Below are 16,108 nucleotides of genomic sequence, written 5' to 3' on the forward strand. Positions count from 1 at the left end.
CAGATCTTTTAGAAGCACATTAAACTGTTCTCTGGGAAATAGCTCACATCTGACTTCACAGCCTGACACAGCCAGTGCAGGATGACCAGAACACCATTAGCACATGAATCATGGAAGAGAGACAGGTAGCTGAGCATACAGTGTTAAGTCACAGTTACATCAATATTCAGAGTACTAGGAGAGAGAATAATAAATAAATAAATAAATATTTGTTTAGTCAGAATACAACTGTATCATTCATCAGAAGCCAGAATACTGTGATGAGCCAGCAAAAAAGCACCAGTGCATTCACACCCACATTGTCCCTGCTGCCAGCATGGCCCAGGGTGGCGAATCCCAGGGGAAGGCAGCAAGCAGAGAGAAAGATCACAGCATTCACTACCCCCACAAACTTTTGGCAGTCAAAGAGAGACTATTTGCTACAATTTGATTCTGGTATACAAGAAAAAGAAAAAGGAAAAAAAAAAAAAAAAAAAAACCTTTTTTTTAAAAAACGTTTAGAATAAATAAAACAGTTTAGAATAAAGACAGTGCACACAAGCAGGGACTAAGGTACCCACCAAGCATTGTTAGACAGCACTTTCTTGTCTCTGTAACTGAGACTTTACTCATTTTGTGGGAAGAGGACTCTACTAATGCTCACTATTCCTTCTAGATCCTGTGCTGCCTCAGTGCACAATTTGTTCCACTGTGTCTGATGGAGAAACTTGCTTCATATCAGCATACAGACCTACTCACCTGCTTGCTGTGTGCCAAAATCAGCCAGCTGTCTCAAAGTTTGTTACACTGAGGAGAAACAGCCGAGTGTAATTTAATCTAGAGAAAAACAGTAACACATTGAGAAGTGTAAAGACTTGCTTGTTAGGAAGAGTCCAGAGAACCAGTAACATCTGCTTCTGCTAGGTCACCATTTCCAGAAGAGTATTTGAGGGCTCCATTTCCAGAAGAATGGAATGAGAAAGTCTTTCCTAAAAGGATGACTCCAAGATAATTTAGTGAGACATTGAAAACATGATTTCTAAGGGGTGGAATTCAGTAGAAGAGACACTGTGAGGTTTTCAAAACTGAAGTCCATTATGCCAATTATGTTCTTTGGCATAATAAATCTTACACAAAACCTAGATCCCAGGGGAGAGTTATCTTGTGCACTGAATCTTGCACTATTACTTCAGGGTCAGAACAGGTAAAAAGCAAGAGCAATACCTGATGTACATGTACAGAATATTTGTAAGGACGCCAAAATGCTGTCCCCATCGCTACCAAAAAAACAAACACAGATGTCAAACAGGGAGCTGTGACAAGCATACCCAGCTTCTGGAGCACTGAAGAAAGAGGTCATCCTATTTCAGAGGGGATGATGCTGGATGGAATTTGTTTTTAATTTCAACAGATATGAAGGCAAACATTATAAAAGACTTAGTGACTGGGTCCTTTCCTCCAGCATACTGCTGGGAAGCTGTAGTGTTTAGAGGCTGTGATTTCACTGATTCTAAGGAAATCCAGAAACAGAATCAACAGACGAAGAGGTGGCAGCAAGCCAGGCCAGTTTTGCTCAGAAATTTCTGCTGGTGGTGCCTGCAGAGCTATCAAAACCCTGGCTGAGTGTGACCAAGCCAACATGAGAACTGGGGAAGTTTTACACCACCAAATAGTGCTAGGGAACCAGCATGATCCCATCATTCTCAATCCAGAACATGCCTTTCTGAAATTACTTTTCAGTTAACCCTTGCTGTTGGACATGACAGAGAAGCCTGATTTTTCTCAATGAGAGTTTCCCACTAGGGCAGAAATGTTAAGAATTCAGCAGCAAAGACTGAAACATTAAGAATTCAGCAGCAAAGACCAGCAATGTGACATGAGATCAGCCAGTGTAAACACGTGGCACTCCTGGCTGCATGGAAAAATATGAAGAAACAGGACAACTCTCCTTTTGAAAGTCCCAAAGCCCCAAAACCAGTCCCAAAAGCCGTGGTTACCTAATGTGGTACAGAGGCAGGGAGAAGTGATACTGGAATGAAGCCATCAGCCACACTCATAGGAAATAGCCATATTGCACATTCATAAAAATAAATAAATAAATAAATAAATGTTTTAGGGTCCTGTCCAGTTTTAGTTGGTGTCTGCTAAATTGCTGCAAAATATTATTACTTTGTTTAAAGGAAAGATCAGAGCTGCGCTGACAGGCTTCTGAAAACACAGCTGTAGGGAGGAATATATATGGTACTTGCAGGCTGCAGTATAGCCTAAATATCTTCCAGCTGTAACTCTTACAACATCTTTCAGAGAGTGCCATCTCCACTTCTGCTCTAGCCCACAAGACCTGTAAACAATAAATATTAAAATTCCATTTGTTTGAGATAGAGTCCATGCTAACAGAGAAAATTCACAAAGCTCGGTATCTTTTTAAAGCTGTAGGCAGGAAGTGTGGCTTGTAGCAAATTCTGCTGTTGGAAGAATGGAACATAACAATTTAGTTCTGTAACAAAAGACTTATTACAGTCCAAATGAATATGTGTTTAAACTCCAAACACCTGTCACTCAATTGTAATAGAGTGAATATTAAAAAGAGTGGTTTTGTAACAAGACAGTTGTAATGAGTCCGGCTTTTTTGATGCTGAGAAAAATCTGATATGTAGTGGCACTGTGCTCTGATTTTCCTCTGATTAGAGCAAGCTGGGGTCTCTCTTAGTCTGTGTGACCAGGGCAAAATCTTCTTATTCATCCAGCAGATGAAACATCAGAGTATGGTTACTTCTTTAAGAAACTCTAGTCATTGAAAAACCATTTGTAGAAAACAGGCAGCAAGTTACCCTTCAGTTCAGGTTCATTGCACTTTATGATTAACCTACAGGCCTCGTGTTTTCTTACCTTTAATTTTAACATTAGACATCAAAATTAAAATTGTCACATGGCTTGAAAAATCAGTAAAGATGAGTGTGAAACATCAGTTAAATAACTACAGATGTAAATAACTTATAATGTGTACATTTGAAAATAGCATTTGGCCTCAAGTATTTTCATGGGGGCTTTGACATTCATTCCTATGTCTTTGGACAAAGCAGCTTCCCTGCACCTTGAATTCCCTGCCTGTACAACAAAGAGAATGACTGTAGCTAATCTACTGGGGACCGCCTGCTTGATTAATTACAGTGATATTGCTACTGCTAGCAGCCACTGAGTCATCCAGGGAACACTGCTTCTTCATGCTCAGGATGCAGCAGAGCTCATCAGTTTCTTTCATAGAAAAAGGAAGCGGGAGAGGACCCTGCACAATCTTGGAAAGCTTTGAACAACAGCTCCAGCTCTCGCTCTCGAGAAATCACAACCATTTCCTCTTGCATTTCTCCTTTAACACACTTATTCTGTACTGCCCATGGCTCTCAAGAGGCACTGAACACCAAGCTTCAGATGACTGAGTCATCCTGAGACTGTGAAAATCAGATAATACAGCTTAGGAAATTGGGATGAGAGATAAGGGGGTTAACATTCCTTTTTTCTCCTCACAGGCTTCCCAGGAAATAAGGTCAATTTATTTCAGCCAGCAAGAGTTGCAGCTTCTTTTCTCTTTCAGCAGGTACATTTGATTTCTGGTCAATGGATGGTGCTCGCTCTTCCCTTTTCCATTGAAATCAAGCAAACCGTTGGCATCTGCAAAGCAATGAGAATGAAACCACTTCAGTCTCTTTCAGGGAGACTGAGACAGGCTTCCTGAAATGTAACAGGATGTGAAAACAGCAGTGCTTTGTGCAGGGCTCCACAAGGAGCACTTGCAGTGGACACACATCTTGCTGCAATGCTACACTGCCTGGGGAACTTCTGCTCGTCCTGCACGCCTCTTCCAATGACATCTTACCTTAGTGCACTGCTTTGAAGTTATTGCTTCTGACGTCCATTGTTTGGCAAGAGTGGTCTAAACTGAAAAAAAAAAAAAAAAAAAAATAAAATATCAAGTTAGTTTCTTCTTCTGTCCATATTTAGGGCATTTGGAAATTACACAACAACAATTGCCAAATTCCATTCACATTCCCCCCACCTTCCTGATCAGCCAGCTTTACTTTCAACCTCACATACAGTAGGTTTGGCTCACATCAAGACACCCATCCTTCTGAATATTCTGTTTGCATAAGTGTTGTGACAGCTGCGGGTTGTGTCAGGACTGGCTGGCTGGGCAGAGAGCAGGGAGGAGGGGGGTGAAGGAAAGATGACAAAAGGCAGTTGTGATACCAGCTTTGTACAGAGGAAATTAGGGATTGTGTTTCAAGTACAGCTAAACTGTGATGGCTCTTCACCATGTATATGAACTCCTGTTTTTCAATAGCAGTGCAGTTTTGTATTTGTATTGTTTTGCTTTAAAAAAAAAAAAAAAAAAAAAAAAAAAAAAACTTTTAATCAAGATGTAGCCACAAGCCTAAAACCGAAAGAAACTTTTCCTTGCCCCTCCAGTGTAAAAACCTTCCACATACACAGACTTCTGGACTTAAACGCTTGGCCAGCCTGTGGCACAATCAGGTGGCTGACAGCTGATGTGCTGTGGCATTAGTTACACTGTCTTATCGTGGGGAATCTCATGGGTTTAGCTGGAGAGGCTTTCCACAGAATTTCAGATATAAAAACAACTTTTCTTTCTGAAACACTGATAAATAGAAAAATTAATCACTGCCCAATGAGGGCACCTGGATTATTAAATGTGGGATTTGAGCCTCAAGGTTTGTTTTTGATGCCAACCTACCTCCGTGCATACTGCTTGATGCTGCTGAAAATATGTATCTCTTGCATGGTGCCTCTGCAGCAAGGTGCACAGCTCAGAGGCTTCATTCTGCAGACAAAATAGGGTCGCCCCAGAGATGCTACAAATCCCAGGAGTTCCCTAACTCTGGGGCAAGAAAACCCAGCTCAGGTCCAGGGTTCCTGCACCGGCTCTGCTGGGGCCAGGCTGCAGGCTCTGGAAAGCTTATCCGCTGATGTCAAGAGGGATTTAACATGTGACTGTGTGTGGAAACAGGCTGTGCAAGCTGTTGCAACTTACAGTAAGAGCAGTGAAGGCAGCAGGAATATTACGAGTGCCTTTTTACTGCAGCAGTTTGTGCTGAATGAAATCCCCGAAAGGCACTGACAGCTGTCCTCTGGCTGGGTAACGGGTTGTTAACAGGACAGAGAGTAAGTGAGACAGCTGGAGGTTCCCCAGGGCAGCTGTGGAGGTTCCCATATCCCACAGATAACACTGGGCAAGAAAGGAAATTAAGAAAAAGCAGGAAGTGATATAAAGCAGAGCAGAATCCACATTTTCTATGATCCAGCAACTTTCCCCAGGGCAGAGGAAAGCAGGAATCAGAAGCGAGTTTGCTGTTTCTTTTCTGGATAAATAAATAAATAAATGATTAATCATGAGATAAAAACACTTTGTAAGACCGTGAGTCAGCAGAAAAAGTTACTTGCTTGGAAGCCACATGAGAACGTGGCCGGGATGCAGCAGTGAGTCAGGGAAAGTTGGGACTTGGGCTGCTGTCCTCACCCTTCACCCAACCCTTTGGTCTTCATTTAATAACACGCGCACCTGGGAACAAGGCAGTGGCTTACACAGGTAAAGAGAGAACTCACGCTGTGTTGTGTAGTCAGTATGGAATCAGACTGCATGGTAGAAATAAAAGTACTGGGTGACATTATTTCCCTTTTCCTGAGGTGTTTTTTGGTGCTGATCTTCTACAGTATCTCCTGTGGTGTGGTCCCAGCAAAACAGGATGGTCAACAACAGAGGAGCCCTCGGGCATACACACTAGTATAAATCCAGAATGACACAGAGCTGGATCCTCTGTTTTTCCACAGGAAAAATAAATGTGAGGAAGAAAACCTTGTCTCACCACAGCCCTACCCTCTGTGGTGTTTTTAGGGGAAGATCCCTCTGAAAAGAGAGTATGTCTTCTAGTAAATCACACATTGGCTTTTCTGAGGACCACCACAAGGGCACTGGAGCAAGAAAGTATGTCTCCAAGATGGTCACACAACTTGACTTTTCACCTCATGGAGTCAAAAGAAGATAGGAATAAGTCTCATCCCCAAAAGAGACATTGAGAGGGTAGGACCAAGTCCAATTGCTCTCTAGTTTACTTAGGCAGCATGCAGATCTGTGTATAGTACCTCTCAAAGCAGCTTTGTTAATGGCTCTTAACCAGGTTGCTTAAAGTTACTTACACAGTTTTAACTCAGAACATGAGTTATACCCCCTTACAGTGGTACTGCTAGGTCTCTGCATAGGTTTTTGCTTAGTCTCCTGCTTTACTGCATAAAGGTCTCAGTACAGGCTCTACACACAGGAGCCTTCTTTGGTTTCCAGTTCCCTGCTCTCCATGGTCAAGCCACTCTGAAACAGTTTGTAGTGCTGTCTGAGCAGACAAAGGAGATTTTCAGACTTTCAGGCACCTTTTAGGAGTGTTAATTGTCCCTAAACCCTTCAGATAGACCTATATAGTGCTTTTCTTTTCCCTGATGTTAAAGAATAGTGTGCAGACCCCATCCAGAAGTAAATCTCATGGCAAATAGCAGTGTATAACTCACATGGAAGTTGACTTTCCCCCACAGATTTTATGATCTGAGATACAGCAAAAAGGCATAAGCCAAATGCAGAGACAGGAAAAGTGACAGAGGGTAGCAGTGAAGGCAGGTGTGGTTACATGACCTAGTCACCACAGAGACCTAGGAAATTATGAGATCTTTCTGGGTGGTTTGTGTGGTAGACATCATGAAAAATAGGGCTTAGTGAAGAAAAAATAATGGTCTCATGTATTTTGAAATAGGATGATATGCAAAGCCATGAGGCCAGGCACTTACTACAAATCCATGAAACTCGGGACAGGATCTGCAATGTTATTCTCATCAGACGTGGTTAATAATCACTCTTTCCTTATTGCTCTTCATCTAACTCTTTTAAGCCTCATTGCTCAGCACTCTGAAATCTCTGAAATCTTCTAAAAGATTAAAATGAGCAACACTGGTGGTTATTTTTTTTTTCCCTAAATTTCTGCTGACAAACCCTGGCGACGTGTTAAAATACACTGTTGGTTTTGGGCCACTGCCAGAGGATCAGCCAAGAAACAGTCTGTGGGAAGCGTCAGGAGCAGAGACTTCTCACCAGTCCTTACCACTGGAATTATAGGAGTGAGTTAAATTCAGCTATGCAATCCTCAGGCATGATTGCATCCTCGCAGATGTCAGGCTCCAGGCTCAGGACCAGGTTTCTGTCCAGTTTCTAAGCCAGGCTGCCAGAGGTCACCCAAGGACCACCATGACCTGACTGGTGTGTCTCCTGGGGATAGCTGGCTCAAAACTGCCCGTATCTTCTCTTCGGAGTCCCCTCTGAAAAGTAGCCCTCCCTACAGCACTAGCTAAAACAGAGGCTGTAGCTTACCAGATGTTAAGGAAGGTCTACACCTATATGTATATATATATACATATATATATATATATATATATATTAACATCCCTCCAGCCCTGCATTGCTTCCCTGTTCATCTTGTTCCCCTCTTTTGCCCCCTCGCCATCAGCAGCACAAGCACAAACCAGATCTGGAAACTGTTGCAGCTGAAATCTGTGTCTCACCACATTTGTTGGGGGGATTTCTGTTAAATGCACATCAAAGCTCAATCTGAGAAAAGGCTTACAAGACTATTCACCAGTTTACTCAGACACAGTGTCATTCCTTTTTTTTGGTCCAAAGGTTCAACATTGCTCCCCAAAACGTCAATGAACTGCAAGGAAATACCAAGAATATGTTAAAAAATTGATCAATTCTACAGAGAGTTTTATTAGCCAGGTAGTTTAAAAATTTGGAAATTCATACCCCTGTGTAGTTTCTCTCTGTCACTCAAGGCAGTATATCACCACAGGCTCTCTGATGCAAGTGGCTGTTCATGAACAACACCAACTGTATCCCTCTCTCCCCTAGAGTAATTAAGAACTGTTAGAAGAAGCACGCTGCTGTAAGGAGCATGTCAGCAGCCATGTTAAGCAAGCGAAGAACATGACATTGATGGTGAAACATTTCTTCTACTCTTCTGTGAATGTCAGAAAGGCCCCTCTGCCTAAAAATCTTCATGTGCATCACTTTGAATTTCTGGAGGAAGTCCAAACTTAGGTATGGAGAGTACACACTACTGCTGTGGAGAATGCATTCTGCTTGGAGTCTCCTTTGGCAATCTTCTGGGTAACCACTAGACTTGTAATTACTTAACACAACTTACCTGGGGAAAAAGTAATAATAATAATTATTATTATAAAGCTACAAGAACCCCTGAAAAGCAGCTCAGGTCATACATGTACTAAGAAGTTTGCCTCTTCACCCTCTCTTGCATGGTAAATCTACATCTTTTTAATAACTATTTGATGACTTAATTTCAATTATTGGCACTCAGATAGTGCAGATTACCTGAGGGCTATGATAAATATGGAAGAATACCATACTCTAGGAATGTTAACATTAGATTTCTTTGCATCTACTTTCACCTTTGAGCTTTTGGTGACCAGTACTGGGGAATCACTCTGTGTCTCAGTCAAGAGCACTTTCTGCTTGTGGCACTCTGAAGAATGTGCCAGGCTGGAAGAAAAGAACTGAGAAACCTTCTCAGAGGCTGCAGGGCTCTAAGAGAGTGACAGGGAGCTGAACTTACCAAGACCTGTGCTTAAGGTGAAGATATTAACAGCAGTTTAGAAAATATTACAAATTGTAGAAAGGCAACTAAAAATTGTGTTTCTCCTGTAACATATACAATTATCAAAAGATTTTTATTTAGGAAAACTAAAGCACAAGACATCTCTATAAGATCTCTAAAATCTGAAATAGGAAAAATTTGGTTTTGGAGATGGATTTCTTTTAAACTGCTTGTTATTTAGAGAAGATAAGAGCAGTTTTAACACCCACGGGAAATGGACCTACCACTGCTATTTATGTCTCTGAAAATCTCTTCCTTCTCATTTCCTAATACCTGAACACAGCAGTAATGTTGCCAGAATAGAGAATCCTAGGCTCCCTCACACAACAGAAGGCTGAATGCAGCCAAGAAACAGAATTATACTTTTCTTGAGGCATTTTCAATTCTTGAAGATTACATAATTCTCATTAATCCTTACTGTGTTTTAGCACCTTGAATAGCATAAAGAGAAAATAAACATTTAAAATTTTATGGACCAAAAACCCAGCTATACTGGACTAACACCAGCCAAGTTGTTTCTGCAGTTGAAGGGTGGCTTGAAGTCCTTACCTTTGCTTGATAGGGTATTTAACTATACTGTGCCAGTAATTTTCCCCACACATTTTATACTGAAATTATTTAGCAAATCTCTATTTTCCTGCTTAGGCAATTTATCTTCAGGAAGAATGACTACAAGCAAGCTGAGGGCAAGCATTTCTTTTCAGTCTCACTCACTTTAGAACCTCATGACTTCCCAGTACTTTATTAAGTGTTATTGATACCTCTATTAGAGCCATAATATCCTCAGAGTGCTTCAGGTGGACTTTTGATGTTAATAGTAATAATGGTAATAATTGTAATAATAATAATGATGAAATTGTCATCCCTTGTGATGATAGACTTAGAAAAACAGCTAAATATTCCCCAGAGGCTCAAACCCAGCAAATCAAGTGTAGAAAGAAAAAAATATTTAATATACATTTAGCCTCTTGCTCTCTGGAATTTCTTTTTGCTGAATGGTGTGTGCATCTGAAAATACTGGTATTGTATCCTCCTGATAGAATTCATACTACAAACCCACCCACAGCAGAGAATGAAATGGGCTTAGCTGATTGAGTTCATTTTTTTCAGGGACCAACACACAGGGCAGAAAGTTGGCAAGGTTTGTCTGAGGAAGCCCAGATAGAGTGGGGAGAACAGAGGTGAGGATCTTCTCGTTCTTCCCATCTCTGGGCAGCATCCTCCCTTTTGGCAGCACCCTGGCTGGTCCAGTGGACTGCACTTTCACTGCCATTTTCTCACAAGGCATGGGGACGGTATTTTTCTTTCCATTTTGGAGCAGTAGTAAAGAGAACATTTCCTTGGCTAACTTGCACTTCAGCTTCTGTAAAGTCAGAGAATGTGATGAAAATGTTAGTCGAGGTAAGATCCATTCAAGTCAAAACATGAAGTGGGTCATTTTTGCAGAGTGAGAGGTGGAGGAAAACATTTTAGCAACTCTAAGAGAGTCTAGGAAAGAGTTCATGTAAACTTGCCTGAAATCAAAGTTAAAATGGAGGGATAAAGATTATTAAAATGGGAATACTTTAGCTTCTTCACATGCCAAGTTATTCTTTTCTAGAACTATGTAAACAGCCAGGCCAAAATGACTACATGTGTTGAATGAATTGTTTGGAGGATTTTTAATTTCCTTTTTAAAGTATGCATCACCTTACATTTTTAAATAAAATTGTAAGAATAATAAGCAAAGCATATTGTCTGAAAATACTCATGTAAAGTGCAAATGAGTTTACTTCTTTGGGTTCTTTTTGCTTTTCTAGGACTGAGGCCTGAAGTTTTGTTTTCTTTTCTCAGAAGACTTAGAAAGTAATTCACATTCCAAAAGCAGTTATTAGTTACAGCTTATCCTGTTTGTTTTTCAAGAGAATATGAAAATATATATATATTTTTACATATAAATATACACAATTACCACAGAACACAATTTACCAGTGTTAACCATTTAATTGCCAGAGAAGACGCATCGGCTAGTAACACTATTGTGAGGTCTGTAAAAAGGACAGCATGAAAATGAAATATTAGGTAGCTGATTTAGCTTACAGCTGTTCTGCATTCTCATCAAGTGGTATTCTATGTCAGAGAATGACAAATTAATTTCCTTTGCTGATTGCTCTGTTTAGATTACTTTGACGCAAATTATTGCTTTTACAAGAATGTAGACCAGCTGGAAGGCAAACATCTCTCCTAACAGTTTTTTTCTCATGTTTTTTATTTTCTGTTTCTTCATTGTCTGTAGTGGAGGTGCAAAGTCAAACCATATAACTTGGGTTTATAATCACCATTTTGATATTTTTAGGCATTCAGGTGTAAAAGCTGGTCCCTAAATTACAGGGCTATAATTCTAGCTTAGTCTGGAGAGAATGACCTCATGAAGTAATAAATGAAATGGTAACTGGACTAAGCAGGATCAAGTAAACATTTGATGGATTCAATTACAATGGTTCTTAGTTAGACAGTTTAACTTCTATGTGCATTTAACTGTTGTCTTAAATATAGGCTAACTGAAGCACAGGCTTCCTTAACCTTGAGCTTAAGGAGTCTATGCTTACAACCCAGATAATTACATTGAAGCTACTGGTGCATCTGTTATAACTCCTATTATCCAGAAAACAGCCCAGAGGCTGCAACACCCATTTGAACTTCCACACCTTGCAGTGCCTCCTGGACTGGCCACCATGTTCCCCCTTACCAGCATGTTCTGGTAAAGACCTTGTTCACTGTGTGTCACCTCAGACCAGACTCTCCTTGGAAGGACTCTGTGCAGCCAGGTGCTCCCAGTGTTTCCAGCTCCACATCATCCCCTGCCTTCTTGTGCAGGGAGACCATCCTGTGCTCATCATCACTGCCATTCGTTCTGAGAACTGGTCAAAACAGGACCAACCAAAGGACCAACCTATCATGGACTGCTGGTGTTTCTCCAACAGCACTGATGGCAACTTTGACTTCTCCAATGAAAGTGTGAGACAACAAAAAAAGATGGATCTGTCATGTTATGTGAGTTGACTTGGTCTCTGCTGGGTCTTGTGAGAAGGGCATGTCCCAGTGCTGGGCTGCACCTTGTGGACTGTGCCTTGCACTGGTGGGCTTAGGCTATGAGACTTTTCTCCTCAAGCAGGAGCCAAACAAGCCCAGTTACCTCTCGGTGCTGAAGACTGGCTCAATTACTTCATGTCCAGGCTTTCCCATTTCGTATACAGTTTGGACAGGATTTGTTTGCTCTAATTTAGTTGCCAGGATCTTTTCCAAACATCTAATGCTATATCTTTGGGTCCCTCACTACAAGAAGGACTTCGAGGCCTTGGAACGTGTCGAGAAAAGGGCTACAGTCCTGCTGAAGGGCCTGGAATACAAGTCCTGTGAGGAGCAGCTGAGGGAACTGGGGTTGTTTAGTCTGGGGAAGAGGAAGCTCAGGGGAGACCTTATTGCTCTCTACAACTACCTGAAAGGACGGTGTGGGGAGCCGGGGATCAGCCTCTTCTCACAGGTATCTAGTGATGGGACAAGACGGAATAGCCTCAAGTTGTGCCAGGGGAGGTTCAGGTTGGAAATGAGGAGACATTTCTTCTCAGAAAGAGCAGTCAGGCATTGGAACGGGTTGCCTGGGGAGGTTGTGGAATCACTGTCCTTGGGGGTGTTTAAGAAAAGGTTGGATGCGGTGCTTAGGGACATGGTTTAGTGGGTGACATTAGTGGGTGAAGGTTGGACCAATGATCTTGGAGGTCTTTTCCAAACTAATTGATTCTATGATCTTTGCTAGTGAGTCACACATAGCTAAAACCATGTGCAGGAACTGAAGCCCATATTCACGTTAATAAATCATCTCACTATACATGTTCTCATACATGATTTCATGCATAAACATAAATGTGTAATGTCTAAACATCCTGCCCTCACTGCCAAACCCAATTCAGATCATGCATTTATATGAACCGGCCAGAGCTTTATTTGTTCCTGAATCCATCTCAAAATTTTGCAGTCAGTCTTAAACTCTGATCCCACGCTTTGGCACAATCTCATGGGTGATGATTTATTTCACTGCTTCCTTTGGGATGCAACTGGGCAACAGCAACAACAACAAAATCACAGCCATCAGGTCCTTTCGATCTGTGGCCAAATTATCATCTGGTACCAACCCAAAGCACTTGTGAAAGCAAGTACATCCAGAAATCAGTTTCCCAAGGAAAACAGGACCATGCACACCAGCCACTAATGCACTGTTCTTACCAAAGTACATGTATAGAAAGCACCATCCTGAACATGTGGCAAGTCTCTTCTTCTCTTGAAGCAATGTTGGCATCTCCCAACAGTAAACACACATCGGGAACACAATAGCAACCTGCAGTAATCAGCTCAGCATGGTAGATGTGCTTGAGGTCCCTGAGAGCCCTCCACCATGCAGCCCAAGTGAGTCTGGTGAAGCTGTAAATGGCAACTCCTGATACACCTGATATAGTGCTTGTTGAAAGCACCCCCTGGCCCTGTGGGATCAATTCTAACCTGATTCCCAGGCTGCCACCACACACACCAAGCTCTGCCCACACACCCTGCTCTCTTCCTCTCCAAGGAGGAGAGTGCTCCAGCTGTGATCCTTACTCTCCTGAGGTGGCACAATGCTTTGAAAGACAATAGCAGAGCTGAACTCAGCGGGCTGGGAGTGGAGGACAGCCAGTCCACCTAGGAAAGATGGATCAGATAGGGAAGAAAGGTCTTTGGGATCCAAAAGGGATCTTTGGGAGGATATAGACCCAGAGACCACTTGCAACTGAGTGCTCTGAAAGCTGAAAGGAGATATTGGAAAAGGAAGTAGCGAGGATGTATTAAAGAGAATACATTCAGGAGAGGATGCAAAGCAAATTTTAAGCTATTCAGAGGAGTATCAACCCCCATTAAATGGAGAAAGAAAGACAACATATCCTGATAGAAAATGTGTGCAATGTAAAGACATTATCAGAGACAAACATTTGCTGCTGCCTGAGGCTATTGCTCATGAGACAGCTACACTGTGTTGACTATAGAGGAAGTAGGAAACAAGTGTGTGAGGAGGGGTGGAAGAAAGCATCAGAGAATTGCTCTTCTGTACTAGCACAGACACTTGGGTTTTCGCTTGGCCCCTTTTGCAACGTTTTACTGCCAAGCTAAAATACTTCTCCGTTGCTGCGTCAAGCAGTCCAACCAGAAGTGCCTGATGCCTTCCCCAGAATGACGTGTCTTTCTTCAGCGTATTAGTAATTGCGTCGGGGTTTTGAGCCACCGCTGGAGAGATGCCAGCCCATGCACTACTCTCTGCCTGTGGGCTACAAACACAGGGCATTTCCAAAGGGTTCAAAGATTATTTTTTTCTGGGGGAGGTTTTTTTTCGGTTTTCAGGCATGTGCCCTTGCCCATGGGCATGCTGTGAAAAATACGGCCATGCAGAAAAATACTCTTTTTAAAATGTTACTTTCCTACAAATCAAATTGAAGCTCAGCAAAACATAAGCCTGGACTTCAAATGTATTTCTGTGTCAGTAGGAGGTCTACTGGAGCAGAAGCCAAACTGTCTGTCATTACTTCAGTGAAACAACACTGACAGAAAACTGAGTTGCAGATGATTAAGAGATCTTTCCTGTTACTCTCAGGAATTAATGGACCTGAAGGATCAAGTGCCTCTCCCCCAGAGAGATGGTCCTCCCAGCTGAGCAGCAGTCTCACTGGGTGAGGAGTTACAAATTCTTCTTGCTGACTCTGCCCAGGCAAGTGCCCCATCTTTTGCAAGCTCTGTCATTCCATGATTCAAAAGTGAAAGTCAGGTCCACTTTGCTTCCCCATTTCATTTCACTTTTTAAATTACTAAGAAGAGACTTTGACACTGAAACTGCAAAATAAATGGAATTTGTGAATCTTTCTAGCAAAACTCTGCTTCTCCCGGCCTCCTTTTTCTTCATCTCCCCTTGAATACTCTTTGGAATTTTTCCTTCCTCCTCACCTTTCCCCCCCCACACACACACTCTTTCCTATATCCCCATTCTACCTCATCTGTACTCCATTGAAAAATGACAGATTTTTTCCAACCCTCAGCACTTCCTTTTGTTCTTTACTTTGGTCATTCTCAGCTCTCCTGCAAAAAATACTGAATCTTGTGAAAAATAAATTGAGGAAAAAAGTGATAAAGACAATCAATAAGTAATTTGTTGGGCTCCTCTGTTTCAAAAAATGCAGGGAAGGCATCATTTCTGCTATTAAACTGAGAACCAAATATAAAAAGAGATGGCTAAACATTTTCTGCCTTGTCTTTTTTTGTCTTCCCTGTAAGGCACAAAAACTGGAAAAACAGCCTTGTCCCCAGGTCTCTTTCCTGTCTACCACCAACATGCACAATAAATGTGTCAGAAAGGTCTGCCTTAACAGCAGTTTGGATTTTGAGAGGCTTTCCTTTCTTTGTTTCTGCCTGTCACTACCATTCTGTGAAGGGTGTCTGGGACCATCCTCATTTTATGGGGCATGGGATGGAAGGCACCTCTGGAGGTCATCTGGGCAATCCCCTGCTTAACGAGGCAGTTCAGACCTGGGCCAAGTTGCTCAGAGTCTCATCCAGCCGAGCTTTGTGCTTCTCCAGTGCTGGAGATTTGATGGCAATCTGGGCACCTCTTCCAGCATCTGACCAACCTCACTGCAAAAAGCTTTTTTTCTGGTTAGGAAATTTGTCTCATGGTTAGGAAGCACTTTCTTGCTTGAAACTCACATTTCTGTTCACACCCATCTTACTGCCATGTGTTCATTGCTATCCCATCTGATATTTGCACTGCTGATAGGCAGATAGGCAGCAGTCTTCGTGCCTCCTGTGGCTGTTTTGCCAGCCTAAACGAAGAATCCACTTCCCAGCTCCTCTCTAGCTCAAAGCTCTCTATCCCTCTGACCACTTCGGGCAGCTCTGGGCACCCTGATGGGCACCAGCCTATCTTTGCTTAAGCATGAGAGAAATTTAAATGAAATCCCACAAACATCTGGGAATAAGGGCACTATGCTTTGTTGTGTTCTGTTGGATATACATCACCAGACCATGCTGAGATCACATCAGCAGCACATCCACTTATATACAGGGATCCTTCCCTTCCACAGTTACTTCCATCCAATGCCTTTGCTGCCATCACAGCACACAACTCATGAATTCCTTCCTCTCCATGAACTTACTAACACTCAGCAGTGCTCTCTCCCTTTTAGCCAGCTCCATCCACACCCAGGAAGTAAATGAAGAATACTTCTTAACAGGGCTATGCTGCCACATACCAATCCCTTTAAAACTCATAGGCACACTTTGCTGCACAATAATCCAGGAATTTTCTAGAAGAAAAAAAAAAAAAAAAAAAAAAAAAAAAAAAAAAAAAAAAA

General features: G+C 42.0%; 1 long non-coding RNA gene across 2 annotated transcripts; it reads right to left on the bottom strand.

Annotated features, from left to right (window-relative positions):
• Positions 1–2,102: 2,102 nt before the first annotated feature.
• Positions 2,103–8,157, bottom strand: LOC118163003. Of its 2 annotated transcripts, none has more exons than XR_004748773.1 (3): positions 7,668–8,157; positions 3,854–3,910; positions 2,103–3,648 (listed from the first exon to the last, which is right to left on the bottom strand). It is a non-coding gene; the product is annotated as an uncharacterized LOC118163003 (long non-coding RNA). The 2 variants fall into 2 exon arrangements; XR_004748772.1 differs by having other exon boundaries at positions 3,854–3,915.
• Positions 8,158–16,108: the final 7,951 nt, after the last annotated feature.

This window comes from Oxyura jamaicensis, chromosome 2, assembly GCF_011077185.1.
Source record: "Oxyura jamaicensis isolate SHBP4307 breed ruddy duck chromosome 2, BPBGC_Ojam_1.0, whole genome shotgun sequence".
NCBI classification, from domain to species: Eukaryota; Metazoa; Chordata; class Aves; order Anseriformes; family Anatidae; genus Oxyura; species Oxyura jamaicensis.